The sequence below is a fragment of the Hippocampus guttulatus genome, chromosome 6 (assembly GCF_054856545.1).
Source record: "Hippocampus guttulatus isolate MCC_2025c chromosome 6, RoL_Hgut_1.0, whole genome shotgun sequence".
Taxonomy (NCBI): domain Eukaryota; kingdom Metazoa; phylum Chordata; class Actinopteri; order Syngnathiformes; family Syngnathidae; genus Hippocampus; species Hippocampus guttulatus.
Genome location: NC_141266.1, coordinates 23987755 through 24001602, shown reverse-complemented (window position 1 = coordinate 24001602; position 13848 = coordinate 23987755).

The window sequence follows — 13848 nt, the reverse complement described above, 5'->3', positions numbered from 1 at the left end:
AACACTCACTCCTGATAATAACTGGCGACGGGCACAATAGCACTTTCTTTCACGGATGCCGAGTTTGATTCTCAGGTCAAACGGCGTCGAAGAAAATGAGGGCAGATGATATTGACACACGGAGTGGTTCTTTCTAGTTGGCCACATGAAAAGGCCGTTTGAAGACGCAGCTGGGGCGGAGAAGAAAAGAAAGAGTGAAGTTAGTCACTCTCCCTGCTTTTCGCTCACCATTGGGGGTCTCCTGGGTGGTTCACGGCGTCCACAAGACTCGGACGCGCGTGCGCGCGCAGACGTGCGCGTGCCCGTCAGCCTTTATGGGCCAATCGTTGGATTAATCTGAGGCTTTGAGACACGACAAGACTTTTCAAACCGTTTTGTTTGTTGTTGTTGTTATCGTCTCATTGTACTGTACAGCCAATCGCCACAGCATGTTGACTGCAGGAATAGATTTATGTATGGACACTTTTTTTTTTTTTTTTTCCAGATCAAGGGTCAGCAACCTTTTTTGAAAGTGACGGCTACTTCATTCTTGGGCGCCCAGTTTGGTCCACACTTTGGAATCAACGCGTTGGTTCAAATGAAGTTTCGTCGGTGGTGTGCCGTCAAGGCCTGCGACGTTGTCAAAAGGCGTTTATAATGTTTTGCAAATATTCCATCAGTCATGATGGAATATCCGGCCAGTCTTTTGTTCTCTTTCAATATCGTGTGCCTTGGCAGCGCAGTTTAAAATCGTTTTGGGCTTTTCCTTTTTATTTTATTTTAATTTTTTTTGTCCAATCAAATTTCAGCTTCCTTTTTAAAAATGTTTTCATTAAATTTACTGCCCGAAGACGGCCGACTCCGGCACGCCCCCGCGACCCTTGTGAGGATAAAGCGGATTGGAAAATGGATGATTTTTTTTCCAATCTCGTTTTATGCAGAACATGAGAGGGGGGTCACAGTTGGCGACTGCGGTGCGTCAAATACAGAAGACATATTTGTTTTCAATTTTCTCCCTCATCGGCTCTGTCGAGCGCCGCGGCACCCGCTTTGAACTTCGCGTGTTGGCGCACACGACAAAAAAAAGAGGGGCGTCGGGGCATTTTGGAGTTTGCGGGAGCCAAGTGCGCACTGGCGCACGCCTGCTGGAAAAGGGGGAATCCAGGGTTGCTGTCAATGGGTGTGCGTACTGTGCGCGTGTGTAATTATGGGCATGTGGCGGTATAAAAGCGGTGCCTGTGTAGCGTGCCGGGCATCGCCGTTTGTGTGTGTTTGTGCATCGACGTGTGTGTGGCCTTCATATGCTACCCATTACATCACCGATGTGTCTTAAAGCGCCACGGGAGGAGAAAAACAGAGAGACACTTAGGCTGCGACCTCAAAGGCATCGGGGAGGAAGGGGAACCTGTGACACGGCCTCGCCGGGCCTCGCCGCCAGACAAACTTTACTCACACAAGCTTCTCTCAGCCGCGCAACACTGGGCTTCCTGTGCGCCGCACACATTATTACGCAGGCTTCACATCATTTGAATTCCCGCCACTCTTCGCTCACCTTTGGGCGGTTTTTGCCCGCACAATCGCCCGATTCACGCCACCGTTTGCCAAAGCCGACCTTCCTGCGTGGAGTTTGCATGTTCTCCCCCGGGCCTGCGTGGATTTTCTCCGGGTACTCGGGCTTTCCTCCCACATTCCAAAAACATGCATGGTGTCACGTCGCGTGGTGGTGGTGGACCCCAAAAAGCAGGCAGGAGGGAGGAGCAGGGTGTACTTGACGAATTGTATTTAAAACAAAGAAAACCAAATCCAAAACAAAGTCCAAAGTAACAAACAAAAACCATGACTTAAACAAAAACTATCAATAACCAAAACGCTACTAGAACAAACCTGACAGCAGCAAAGGAACAGCAAACAAACAAACATGACAGTAGCAAGTAGCAAACAATGACCCGACAATGAGCGCTCGGGCTGGGAGTCCTTTGAAAGCACTGATGACCTAATGACCAACAGGTGCGCAGCTGCAGGGGGAGCTATGCAGTGCCACCTATCGGTCCCAAACCGAATCATGACACATGGAAGGCTGATTGAACACTCCAACTTGTCCCTCGGTGTGAGTGTGAGCGCGGATGGTTGTTCGGCTGTGTGTGTGCCCTGCGATTGGCTGGCAAGCGGTTCAGGGTGTCCCCCGCCTACTGCCCGTAGACGGCCGGGATAGGCTGCGGCATGCCCGGCGATCCTTGTTGAGGATAAAGCGGTTGACAAAAATGATCAATTTACATTTTGGATGCATCCATCCGTCCATTTTTTTCCAATCCGCTTCTCTTCACGAGGGTCGCGGGCGTGCCGGAGCCGATCCCATCCGTGCCACCTCCTCCTGCCTCGAACTAGGCTAGAGATGCGCATCTCTTCACAAAGGGCAATTGGAAATGATTCTCGCTACATGTTTGTGTCACACTCGTTCACTTGCTCGGCGACTATAATTCGTCAAGTCGTCATCGTGAAGGTTCGGCGGCGCAAAAAGTGCATCTTGCTCACGTCGCCGTCCGCTGATGAGTGAAGTCCAAGGAGGTTGGGACGAGATGTTTGTCATGATGACGTTGCCCTATTGGGTTTTCTTTGCATGGCATGTACGGATGATCACATCATTTGCCGTCGATGATGTCACTGGCCAAATATTGTGATCATCTTTTATGGCGAGTTAGTCCCGTCCTGTCCTGTTCCCACCCTGAGCAACAACATCCTGCGCTACGTGAGTGTGTCCATTGCGATATGGCTGGTTTTCCCCATCCTCTTTTTTTTTTTTTTTTTTTTTTTTTATGGCTCCAGGTGGATGATAAAGCAAGTTGTGTGGTTTTCAGGGTCAGGTCCGATTGGCCCCGAGCGTCATTTGTAAGCAGGGGAAACATTGGCCGTGACGCAACGGCCATCGGAAGAAGTGGTAATAAATTCATCATCTTTTTTTTTTTTTTCTTCTTCAAGCAGCGCACTCATTTCCTCAGGGAATTCCAGCAGGGGCTTGAGTAAACAACGCAGCGATTACGTTTAAAGGCCAAACCAAAGCATCCAACCTTTTAATGTTAATATTTACTCTCCCATAACAGACCACTTTTAAGTTTCCCTGTGACCTCGTTCTCTCCCCCCCCCCCCCCCTTCCTCGCCGCCGTCATTCGGCCTCTCATTCATTCTCTCCGCCTCGCTCCCACATGAGTGACTCCGCCGGGGCATCCTGTCCGGGGGGAGTTGCCATGGTTGCCCAACCCCAACTCGCTCCAAGTTGCTGCCCCTTCACCACCGCACATGCCCCCCTTTGTACTTTTGCCTACGTCAGAGAGAAAGTGAGCGTGTTAATGATGGGGAGGCAGGCGGGAGGGGGGGGTGGTGAATATGGTAGTGGGAAGAGTAACGCACAGGAAGGAGGCAGCGCACAATGGATGGTAAAGTGACGTCGGTGGAAGTGACGAGGGTCAATGTTCAGCTCAGTGTCATGCAAGGGACCCTCCTCGCGACATCTACCAACTGTGCATAGCATGCCCCCCCTCGCCCCCACCCCAAGACAGGCGACGCTCAAAAAACAGTTGCTGAGATTAGTGACTCACAAGTGCAGCACTCACGTCTCTTCACACTCTGAAGGACACTTTGGCCTTCCGACACCTCGCAGTCTTCTAAATGTAGCCGCTTGAAACATCATTTCATATTCGAATTCTGTATCTGTGTCATCATATCAAAACGTCCAAAGCGTAAGTGGACTCTTGGGGGTGTCGATTTGAAAAAAAAAACAACAACAACAAAAAAACGCATGCTGTGTGCAAAACTAAACTTTTCTCTTGATTGTGTGAAGAGTTGGTCCTATACCGTGCTCTGCTGTTCTGCTCTCTCTGAGCGAATGCTGCGCAATTCGGCTGAGAGCGAAACTGTTTTTCAAAAGGAGTTCAAGTGTGCGTGCTTCGAGTTGTTTGTTGACACTCCCCGTGGAGCTGACAAGTTAAACTAACTCCAACTAAGGAGGATGAGACTCAACTCAAAAGTACGAGAAACGGCGTTTTGGAGCAACTGGGGACACTTGAGGGAGGACTGGCTGAGCCCAAAAATGAAGTGCATTGCTTCTAAGTGTGAAAGTCGATGCTTTACTTTTGCCAGCTGCCTGAGATAATGACAACACACACACACACACGCGCACACACACACGCTTTAGATAAGACGCCAGGGCGCCCAAATGAGTCGTGCGCGACGTCCACGGGCCACTGGGAGCAAAAACGTTGTCCAGTATATTTAAGGACACGCATATCGTTGTCTCGCCTAGCTTAATGCTAACACACAACGCGAGACGCTGTGGACGGATAGCATCGATGTCACGGTAGAAACATTGAAACGGATAACTACCTGTGACGGTCTCATCAAGCGCCAGTTCTCTGCGAGCACTCCGATGTAAGTGAAAGTAAAAAAGTGCCTCCGCCCCCCCACCCGTGTCCCTAATTGCTTGACATTTGTTTGAAATCTTACCGCAGGGGTTTAAAAAAATGGACTTGGAGAAAAAGACATTGTCACCACTCCTGTTGAGACCAAGTCTGACCGTGAAGTTATTTCCTGTTTTTCGGTGAAAAGGATTCCTCCGTGGGTCTCTCTCCTGTCACTTTTGCCCGTGTCTCATTTTTTTCAATGAATCATCGCCTCCTCATTTGCTAGCAAGTCTACTTGCCTTTTTTTATTTCTCCTCGTGTGTCCCATCGTAGCCTCCAGTCCACTTCACAGGAAACGGAGTTCCGATTTCTTGGCAGCCAATGACTTGAGACTTGCTCAAGCTTTGGCCCCAACGACTTGAGTCACCTGTCTGGTTTGTGCAGCCTTTTTTTTTTTTAACGACAGAGCCATCGTCATTGCTGTTTTGCTCCGTGCGGCTCGGCTCGTGCTAAATAAAGCAGAATATGAGGGGGGGGGGGGGGGGGGGGTCATAGTTGGCGACCCACGCGTCTGCATCACATCCCTCTTACGAGGACAAATTTCGCCTGACAAAAGATGGCGTTGGGGTGCGACGGAAAGGGCGCCGGCCGTGCTTCCCCAGATTGGCATCCCGCTACGGGCCTGCCCCGCAACTAACCCTTCGGACTCGCACCCCAATTGCCCGTCGCTATTTGTTTGTTGTTGAACCAGCAAGTCTCGAATCAACTTGGAAAAAAAACGTTGTCCAAAAAGGGAAAAATCCATTTCGACCATAACGGCAAATGGAGTGCACTTATATGCCGTCTTATCTACACCACGGGTGTCAAACTCAAGGCCCGGGGGCCAGATCCGGCCCCACCGCGTCATTTTATGCGGCCCTCAAGCGCAAATCTCCGATTCCAGGCGTGTAAATGTGAATTCCTGACAATAAAATGGTTGGGAAAATAGAACGAGAGACTCCCCATCTGCCATGTCGGTTATGGATCGATGATTACAAGGGCGGATGAATGAACGAGTGTTAAGGAACTGAAAGGGTGTGATTTCCCCAATCCGTCCATCCATCCGTCCATCCGCCTTTGCGGGTCACGGGTGAGCTAGAGCCCGGTCAGTGGTTCATTGCAACACACTGAAGGACAAAGACCTGCCATTTCTTGTCTCGGTCAGTTTAACGGCCAATCCGTCTGGGAGACTCCCTTTCGAAGGTTGGACATCATTTCAGCCTTTGCAGACAGACAAATCTTGCCTCCGGGATTACATCGGCGCACGGGGTCGATCGGCAGCGTTGCTAAGCAACCGAGGGGCGTGCCACGCCGTCCGTTTTGTTCCTAAGCAAGGTCGCGGCGGCATTTGGCTTCCCGCCGTTGGTCGTCACGGAGGCCCCTTCACCATGTGGTGGGAAAAAAATCCGCTCGTTGTCATGAAGTGGACGTTCTAAAGGTGTTCGTCCCAAGCCAAATCGCCAAAGGGATTCCGTGAAATCGGCACTTTGAAATGTGAACGTTATCGGGGTGGAAACGGGCGTGCTTTGAAAAGAGCTTGCACTTGAATTAAATTGTGTGTCGCGTCGACGAGTCTCAAGCGAGGTGCCACCCGTTCGACTTCCTCTTCAATCTCTTTCTGAGAGCGATTCTGTGAATGAGCTTTGTTGAAGAAAATGTTCACCGAGAAAGTTGGAGAAAGGGAAAAGGGGCTACCGTGTGAGGCCCGCATGCATGCGTGTGTGTGTGTGTGTGTGTGTGTGTGTGTGTGTGTGTGTGTGTGTGTGTGTGTATCTCCCCCAAATTGCAAGCAAGCACACGCAAAAGGGAACTTATTACTGCGCAAATAACTCTTTCCATCTTCCGCCTTCCGTCTCAGACTGGCGTTAACGGGCCCGAGAGCACGCGGGCCCGTCTCGGAGCTCGCGCTTCCTCCTCCGCCGCTCTTCTCAGTCGCCCGAAACATTCTTTCCTCTGCTGTCACTGCGCGTCCCGTCTGCTGCCGCTGCATCCCTCAACTCTTCCTCTCTCTAAAGTGCTTCCTCCCCATCTCTCTCTCTCTGTTTCCCCTTCTTTTCCCACCGCCCCCCCCCTCCACCACACACGCCCCCCCCCCCCCTTGCAGGACAGTGGTAAATCAACGAACCATCAACAGAACAAGCCTTCGACGAGCAGACATTTGATCGGACGAATACAATATGTCGGCCCAAGCGAAGAGTCGAGTACGATTTCGGGGGCGTGGCCAAGTGTGCAGAGACGTTGTCCGCGGAGACGTTTTGGCATGCGTTACCCGTCCCCCCCCCCCCTCCCCCTTTTTTGTCAGGCACTGCGCTTGAATTACTACATATGTGTATTTACGCGTATGCGTAAGCCACGTACGCAATGTCGGAGTCAGCCGGACACCATTTACCGGCACGTTAGTACGTCAGTCCCACAATGCGCCTTGTTTTTCTACGGAAGCTGCGCTCATGGGAAATGGGAGGGGGGGGGTGGCCGTGTGTGTGTGAAAGAGAGAGAGAGACGGCGGCGCACTGAAGGAAGACAAAAGGAAGAAGTGACGGTTGTGACGTGACCTTCCCGAATGCCTTTATCAAGCTGACCCCGCCGGGGGGGGTCTTTGCAGACGCATGTAGCGAACGTTCAAACGGGCGCGAGTCAGGCCAGCACAAATACGCTTACGTCGGTTCCAAAGCCATTTATAACCCACGACCCTCTCTTAACGTGACACGGACGGGCTGTTTTTTTGGGCCGGCGCTGACGCACTTCAGCCCCCCCCCCACCACCACCACCCCCACACCTCATTAAATTAAAGCTCATTACACGGACGGCCGTCGTAAATCAAGCCCGCGGCGACGGCGACGGGCAGATAACGCCGACTTCTGTCGCAGCGGCACGGGGCCCGGATTGATTCGGCCGGCGCGGCTTCCTGTGCGTCAAGCCGGCGAGTTGTGTACATTTCGTCATGGACGAGAGCAAACACGGGCCAAAGGAAATTTCATATCCGCGCGTTGTCGGGCTTCACCTTTTTTGAAACGTGGCGAGCGGGAGGCCGCGTGCGTCCAAAGATGTTTGCCAGCCGGTCAAAGGTGGAGCTCCAGTTTGGCGTTTTTTTTTTTTTAATGGACTGTGAACCGGAAGAACTCGCTGAGCGCTGACACAGAAGCTGCAGCGTTATTCCAATGCCTGTGGGTTTTTTTTCTTTTTTTTTTGTGTTTGTTTTTAATTTGGGTTTCAAAGGAACGGCTTACTGTAATTGTTTATACAAGCCGTGAACTTTCTATCCATCGGTCCTCCTGCACAAACATTCTTATCTGCGGCGCAGTAAAAGATCTGGCAGTAATGTGTTTGCATGCATTCTTGGTCACCGGCGATCGCAGTATCCGCGATTGCCATCGTTGGGCTGAACAACGGCACAAACTCTGCTTTCATTTCCTCGAGCTTTGTTGATGGCGGCGATGCGCCGAAAGCTTTGTTTTGGCGGACCACCTTTATCGCAAAGAGGGGGCCGTGACTAAGAGGAATGACACGTTTGGCATTCCCGCTGTTGAGCGTGCACTTTGACCTCCCGCCGTTAACAATTTGCCACAAATGGCTCTGCCGGGGTGGGGGAGATTTGAATGCCTGACATGTCTTCTTTTATCAATAACTGTCTGAGTCAAGGCCTTTGAAATGAAAACCGTTCGGAATGTTCTATTTTTGGCACCGAGTTCACACGCGTTAGCATTACACCACCGCAATGTTTTTTTTGTGCGTCTAGCCTTCCCTCCCTTTTCTCCCCGACTGCTCGTTGACTTTCTCCTCATCAATCACGCTGTCCGTAACGAGAAGGTCACTGCCGGATGCAGGAATGGTGTTGGCGGGGCCTCGGGCGCCCTCGCATCTGGCTCGGACCCCCGGTAGCGCCGGGAAGCATGCCAGGAATTCAAGGAATTCCTGCCCCCCCCCCCCGCCCCCCCGGTGAGCGATAAGAAGGAAATCCCCCGCCTCCGATGGGCCTGGAAGAGCGGAGAACAACAGGCGCGCAGACAATCACTGGGGAGAAATGAAAAGGAGATGACGACAAAGTGCGGGCTGGCCGAGCGGGGTCTGACTTTGACACTAAGACAATAAAGGCGGCGGCGGCGGCGGCTATCCTGAGAGGCCGCGAGCGATGACGGAGATGAGCGGGATGACACACGAAAGGGGGGAAAGCGGAGGGACGGGACGGGCGGGGGGGTGACACGGACAGTCATGTGAAAAAGGCCTAATGGACGGTGACGGCCAGGATGGGGTCGGATTAGACAAAAACAAAGAGATGGAAGAGGATGACCCAATGCTAGCTGGCCGTGACGGAGACGTAAAACGGGCCCGTCGGAAGGGTGTCGGGCCACCGAGGCGCATCTACGGGACGGGAAAAGCAGTGCGATACGCCTCAACCCAAAATGAGGAAACGCGCCCCCGAGCGGATTTTTGGCCACCGGGTCCCGACGGTTTGACCGACGGCACCTGTTTATGAGTCACCCCCCGAGCTTTTCGCCCCCCACTTCGCAGTCTCGAACACAACGCTCCGATGAGCCGTTCATCGGGCACCGCCCCCATACATCGACGCGTTTCTGTTTGTCTGGCTACAGATGCGCGTCCGCCTGTCGCAAATGGTTTCGGGCCGCTAAATTGCACCAGGAAAGATCGGATTGCCGACCACCGGGCCTGTTTCTCCGGGATTGCGTCAGTACTTCGGCTCCCTCGTCTGTGAGTAAGCACATACCTCACAGTCATGGGAAGGGGGGGGGGGGGGGTTGGACACCCGCCACCGGTCGTAGGAATGCTTCACATCGCTGACAATGATGCAGCTGGTCTCCGATCCATTTGCACTCGAGGCTCCATTGACGATCGTGAAGCAGTGGATCGCTCACTCCGATCTTTGATCAGGATAAGCCGTAGAACGTACCGTATCTTTTCTGCTATTGGTAGCGTAGCGATTCCTCAATTCCTACTCAAAGACCAGGGCGTCGCTCATCTTTCCAGATCGGCGGTATAAGCGATCGAAATCGATATCTCCACGCTCGTGCTTCATAGAGTTGACTGAGGAAAACGCAACCCCGACTGGAATCCGTCTTCCATCTTTCACCGTCAAATAGAATCGGGCGGACGGTTTCTGGTCAAACATTTGCATGGTCACGGTTCGCCTGCCTGATTTTCTCCTCTTGGCCCCAAAGCGCAAGTTGTCTCACGTTCGGTGTCTCCGCGAGGCTTTGCACTCAGCGTTGACCCCGAACAGGATAAGCGCCACGGGAAGCGGATGGATGGGGGGGTTTTTTCTCCTGTTTTACAAGTGCTCTGACTGTTCACGTCTGATCCAAAACCAAGACTTCTTAATGGCCCTCACGACGAAAGGAAATGACAGATTGTCCCCATAAATAAAAAACGCTTAGGGTGTCGTATTTTGAATGAAAATGTGTCATTCTTAAAATATCAAGATCAGAGCGGAGACTTCGGCCAATTGCAATAACCAAATTGAGACGGCTCGCGAGATTCCGACCGCAAGACTCGAACCGCTTTTCCACCGCAGCGTCGTACTAATCAATCTTTGAAGGCCAGCGTTGACCTTTGGTGGAAAAAAAAGGGCAAAGGCGGGCCACTTTGAAAGGGACTCCTCCCGTGGGATCGGATCAACATCGCGAAGGTCAAGTCAACCCGAGTGGGCGCGCAGCACGGCGGGGGACGCACGATACGTGACGCGCCGTTCGCTTTGCGGCTGGCGCGGAACAAATTGGGGTCGGGATTCGGATTCCGTGACTGTGAAGAGTTCTGCCTCCGTTGGGTCAAAGCCTCACGGAATGACATCGTGCGGTTGCCTGGCTTTTCGACCCATCTGAAACAGCTGACGCAAGGCAGCGTGTGTGTGTGTGTGCGTGTGTGTGTGTGTGTATGTGTGTGTGTGCGTGTTTGTGTGCGTGTGTGTGTGTCTTTCAAGGGGAGGCGGTGAGAAGGCGCAGGCAGATGGCGCAAAAGGTAACTGTTTTTAGCTAACCACATTTCCAAAAAGGACCCTTGGGAACTGTGGATGAGTGACAGCTGAGGTGGAGCCTCAAGCGGGGGGGGGCAAGTAGGTGGGAGACTTTTTCCTGTGTTTTTGCGCGCCTGTTCCTTCACGACGGAGACCTACGGGATGTATGTACACAGTACACACGGGGCCGTCTCTCACGGCCGCAGTTGAAGGCGGGGGCTCCGCCGGGAGGTGTACGAGAGCGGGCCCCCCGGGGACCACCTGTGGACAACTTCCATTTTCCTCCAGGGAGCAACGTCATTTAGGTAAAGGGGGTTGGGGGTGGGGGCTCCTCCCTGTCACCCTTTTACCTCCGACGTGCAGAAACCCCAAATAGTATCCCTGACGCTAACATGGAAAAAAAGCCCGTTTGGAGCGAATATAAGGGCAAATATTATTCTTCCCGACAGTTACCACGGCGAGCACCTCTGACCTGGCAGTGAAACTGTCGAAACAAAAAGCCCAAAGACTTTTTTTTTTTTTTTTTGCTCCATCAAAGGAGCGCTACATAAAATAAACACGGCCATCAGATTACCGCGCTTGAACACGAGGCCGCGTAAGCCCGCTCCGGCACAGCCTCTCGGCTCGATGGGTCCGGGGGTCCGCTCGGTCAACACCGTGACGTCAAATGGAACAGGCGTCTGACACAAGCCTCGGACCGGTCGGAACACCGGAACGTGCCCCCCCCCCCCCGCGTGAGGTCCCCCGGCCCCCCGTGGCGACGTAGGAAGAGCACAAGGAACGGAGGGTAAAGGTAGAGCGCAGCAAAAACACATATTGGCCCCGCCCCAAACGACAGTCCCCGGGACACGCCGCCGCCAGTGGGGAGCGAAACGGGGGGGGGGGGGGCACCGTGGTTTGGTGGTCGTGGTGAGACTGCGAGGCTGGATCCCACCTCACTGGGGCTTCTTTATAGCAGCTGGCGCGCGCCTGTCCGAGAGGATCTCGGTCTTTTGTGCTTCGAGGCGCATCCGTCTCATGTTTGGGCGAAACTTCGATCTGCCCCTTGAAAGCTTTTCTCCACGCCGCCCGTTTGGACGTCTGGCTGAACGTGACCTATTTCCCCTCGCCGGCCTTCAAGAGCGGCCTGTCTACGCTCCCAGTCTGTCTGTGTGCCAGTCTGTGAACTAACAGAGAATCCCCCCCCCCCCCCCCCGCTCCTGTGTTTCCTACCTCACCTTTGCACAGGACTCAGCTGTGAACAATGTTCCACTCTCTGGCTGTCTGACTGCGTCTGATACAGCCAGACTCTTCAAATATTTTCACTATGAGACCCAAAAGACTTTTTTTTTTTCCCCCTCATTTATACGGAGCCAGACTTCATAGTGATCCCCACACCCACACACACACACACACACGCCAACCCCCACCTTCTCGATGAGGCCATGATACAAAAACAATTTAAGTCCACATCACGGTTAAGGTTCCACAATGTGTGGTAATGATGACTGCTTTGGGCCGAGAAGAGCCCACACACTTTCCAATCCAATTTCCTGATCGTCTCACAGTCTCCGTCAGCGCCCCCCCCCCCCCCCCCCCCCTGACGTAGGACTTGAAAAACGTCCTCACGCTGCCGGCTTTGGGGTGACGTCGGGCTCAGGTAAAATAGCTGCCAGATCACCAAATGGGAGCTTTTCGCGTTCAGTGCGCAGGGCCGAGGGCCATTATGGGCCCCCGATCGTGACTCCTGGGTACGCGCCCGTGTGTGTGTGCGCCAGTGTGCGTGTGTGTGTGTGTGTGTGTGTGTGTGTGTGTGTGTGTGTGTGTGTGTGTGTGCGACACAATCACTGCGGTCCAGCGTGACATTACTCGCCTCCCTACTGTTTTCCTCCTCTTTTCATCCTTTTCTCTTTTCTCCTCTGACTCAGCCGTTTTGGTAGGAAACTCCATCTCTTTGAAGAGTGGAAGAATCTTTCATTACTCGACAGCGGGCTCGGAGAAGGAAAAAAAAGAGAGATGATAGGGAGAGAAGAACCGGCCCATTGTCTTCAGCCCGCCCGCGCTCCTGTGCCCGCAGTCGGCGATGGTAATTGTGCAGAGCTAATTACAGAGAAACGCCACAACAACAGGTGTGGGGGCGAGAGGAGGAGGGGGGGGGGGCGCACCTGGGCGGAAGAAGCCGGAGCCTGGTGCGGTGGCGCAATTCCGGGTGAAAGTGAGCATGACATGTCGTCTGTGTCAGATCACAGGAAGCGTTTGTGTGTCACCCGCTTACTAAAAGCTGACACGGTTACTTAATCCCCGTCAGACGCTGCTCACGGTAGTGCAAAAGACATCAAACTATTAGCAAAGGGCCAGTCTCAGACTCCATCTGCGTCAAATTATACGTCTTAAAGCCTACATCTGTGTGGCATGACTGGAAAGTTGAAATGGGCGCACAAACACATGCTAATTATGATCACCTAATCGCCGGCTCTCTAACTGGAGACCCCCGGGGGGGCGGGGGGGGGGGGGGGGCGTAAAATCCTTTGAAATCAATTATTACAGTAGACTGACGTCTTGGAATAAAAGCTGAATTTGTTCCGTGGCCACGCACATCTCAAGTCATCTTTCATAAGATAAGATAAGGAAACCTTTATTAGTCTCGCAATGGAGAAATTCCCAATTCACAGCAGCAAAGTTATGAAAGGAAGAATGAAACCGTTCCTGAGCGTCATAACAGAATTCAATCGAATGTAAATCGCCGACCCTTGCGCCCATCGGGATTTCATGCTGCCGCTTCAATGAAATGCGCTGCACCTCCTGGTGTTCCCGCCTTGGCCACCGGGAGGCGGCGTACCAAAGTCCGGCCGGGAGACGTGAAAAAGAAGAATTTTTCTTTATTTGAAGTGACTCCGTAAGACTGTCATTTTTTGTCATTTTTCATTGAGACTGAGGACAATAGACCCGTGTGATCGTTGTGATACCATCTTACTACGACTGTGACGATTGAGGCCAACTGTTAGCATGTTAATGGCTAGCACGGTTAGCATCAATCTCGCAGGTGTTTCTTAAGACAAACGTCGTTTGGTTGTTTTGAATACACAACATGTCATTCTCTCTGTGTTGTGTTTAGTTTGACCTTGAACTTCGAGTGAGTGCAGACACAACCTTGGGCTTTTCTTCTTCTTTTTTTACTTTGTTTGTTTCAACCAAATTATCACGGACTTTATTAAGATGATAAGGCGGCAAATGGGGCCCGTGGACCCGAAAGGTTTGAGATCGAATTGATGAAGCGAGCCACCGAGGTGCTTCCGCTTGTGTTTCATCAACCTTCAGCAGTCTTTTTCAGCACTCCGTTTTTTTTTTGTTTTTTTTTTGGGATGTCTTGCAGTGAGAATACTGGGGAGACGAGCCCGCAGGGGGGGCAACGGCGATGATGTAAGCAGAGGGGGAGTGGCCGATGAAGTCTCTGGGCGATAGTGACGTTGTTTTTTTTTTCAGCGTTTTACG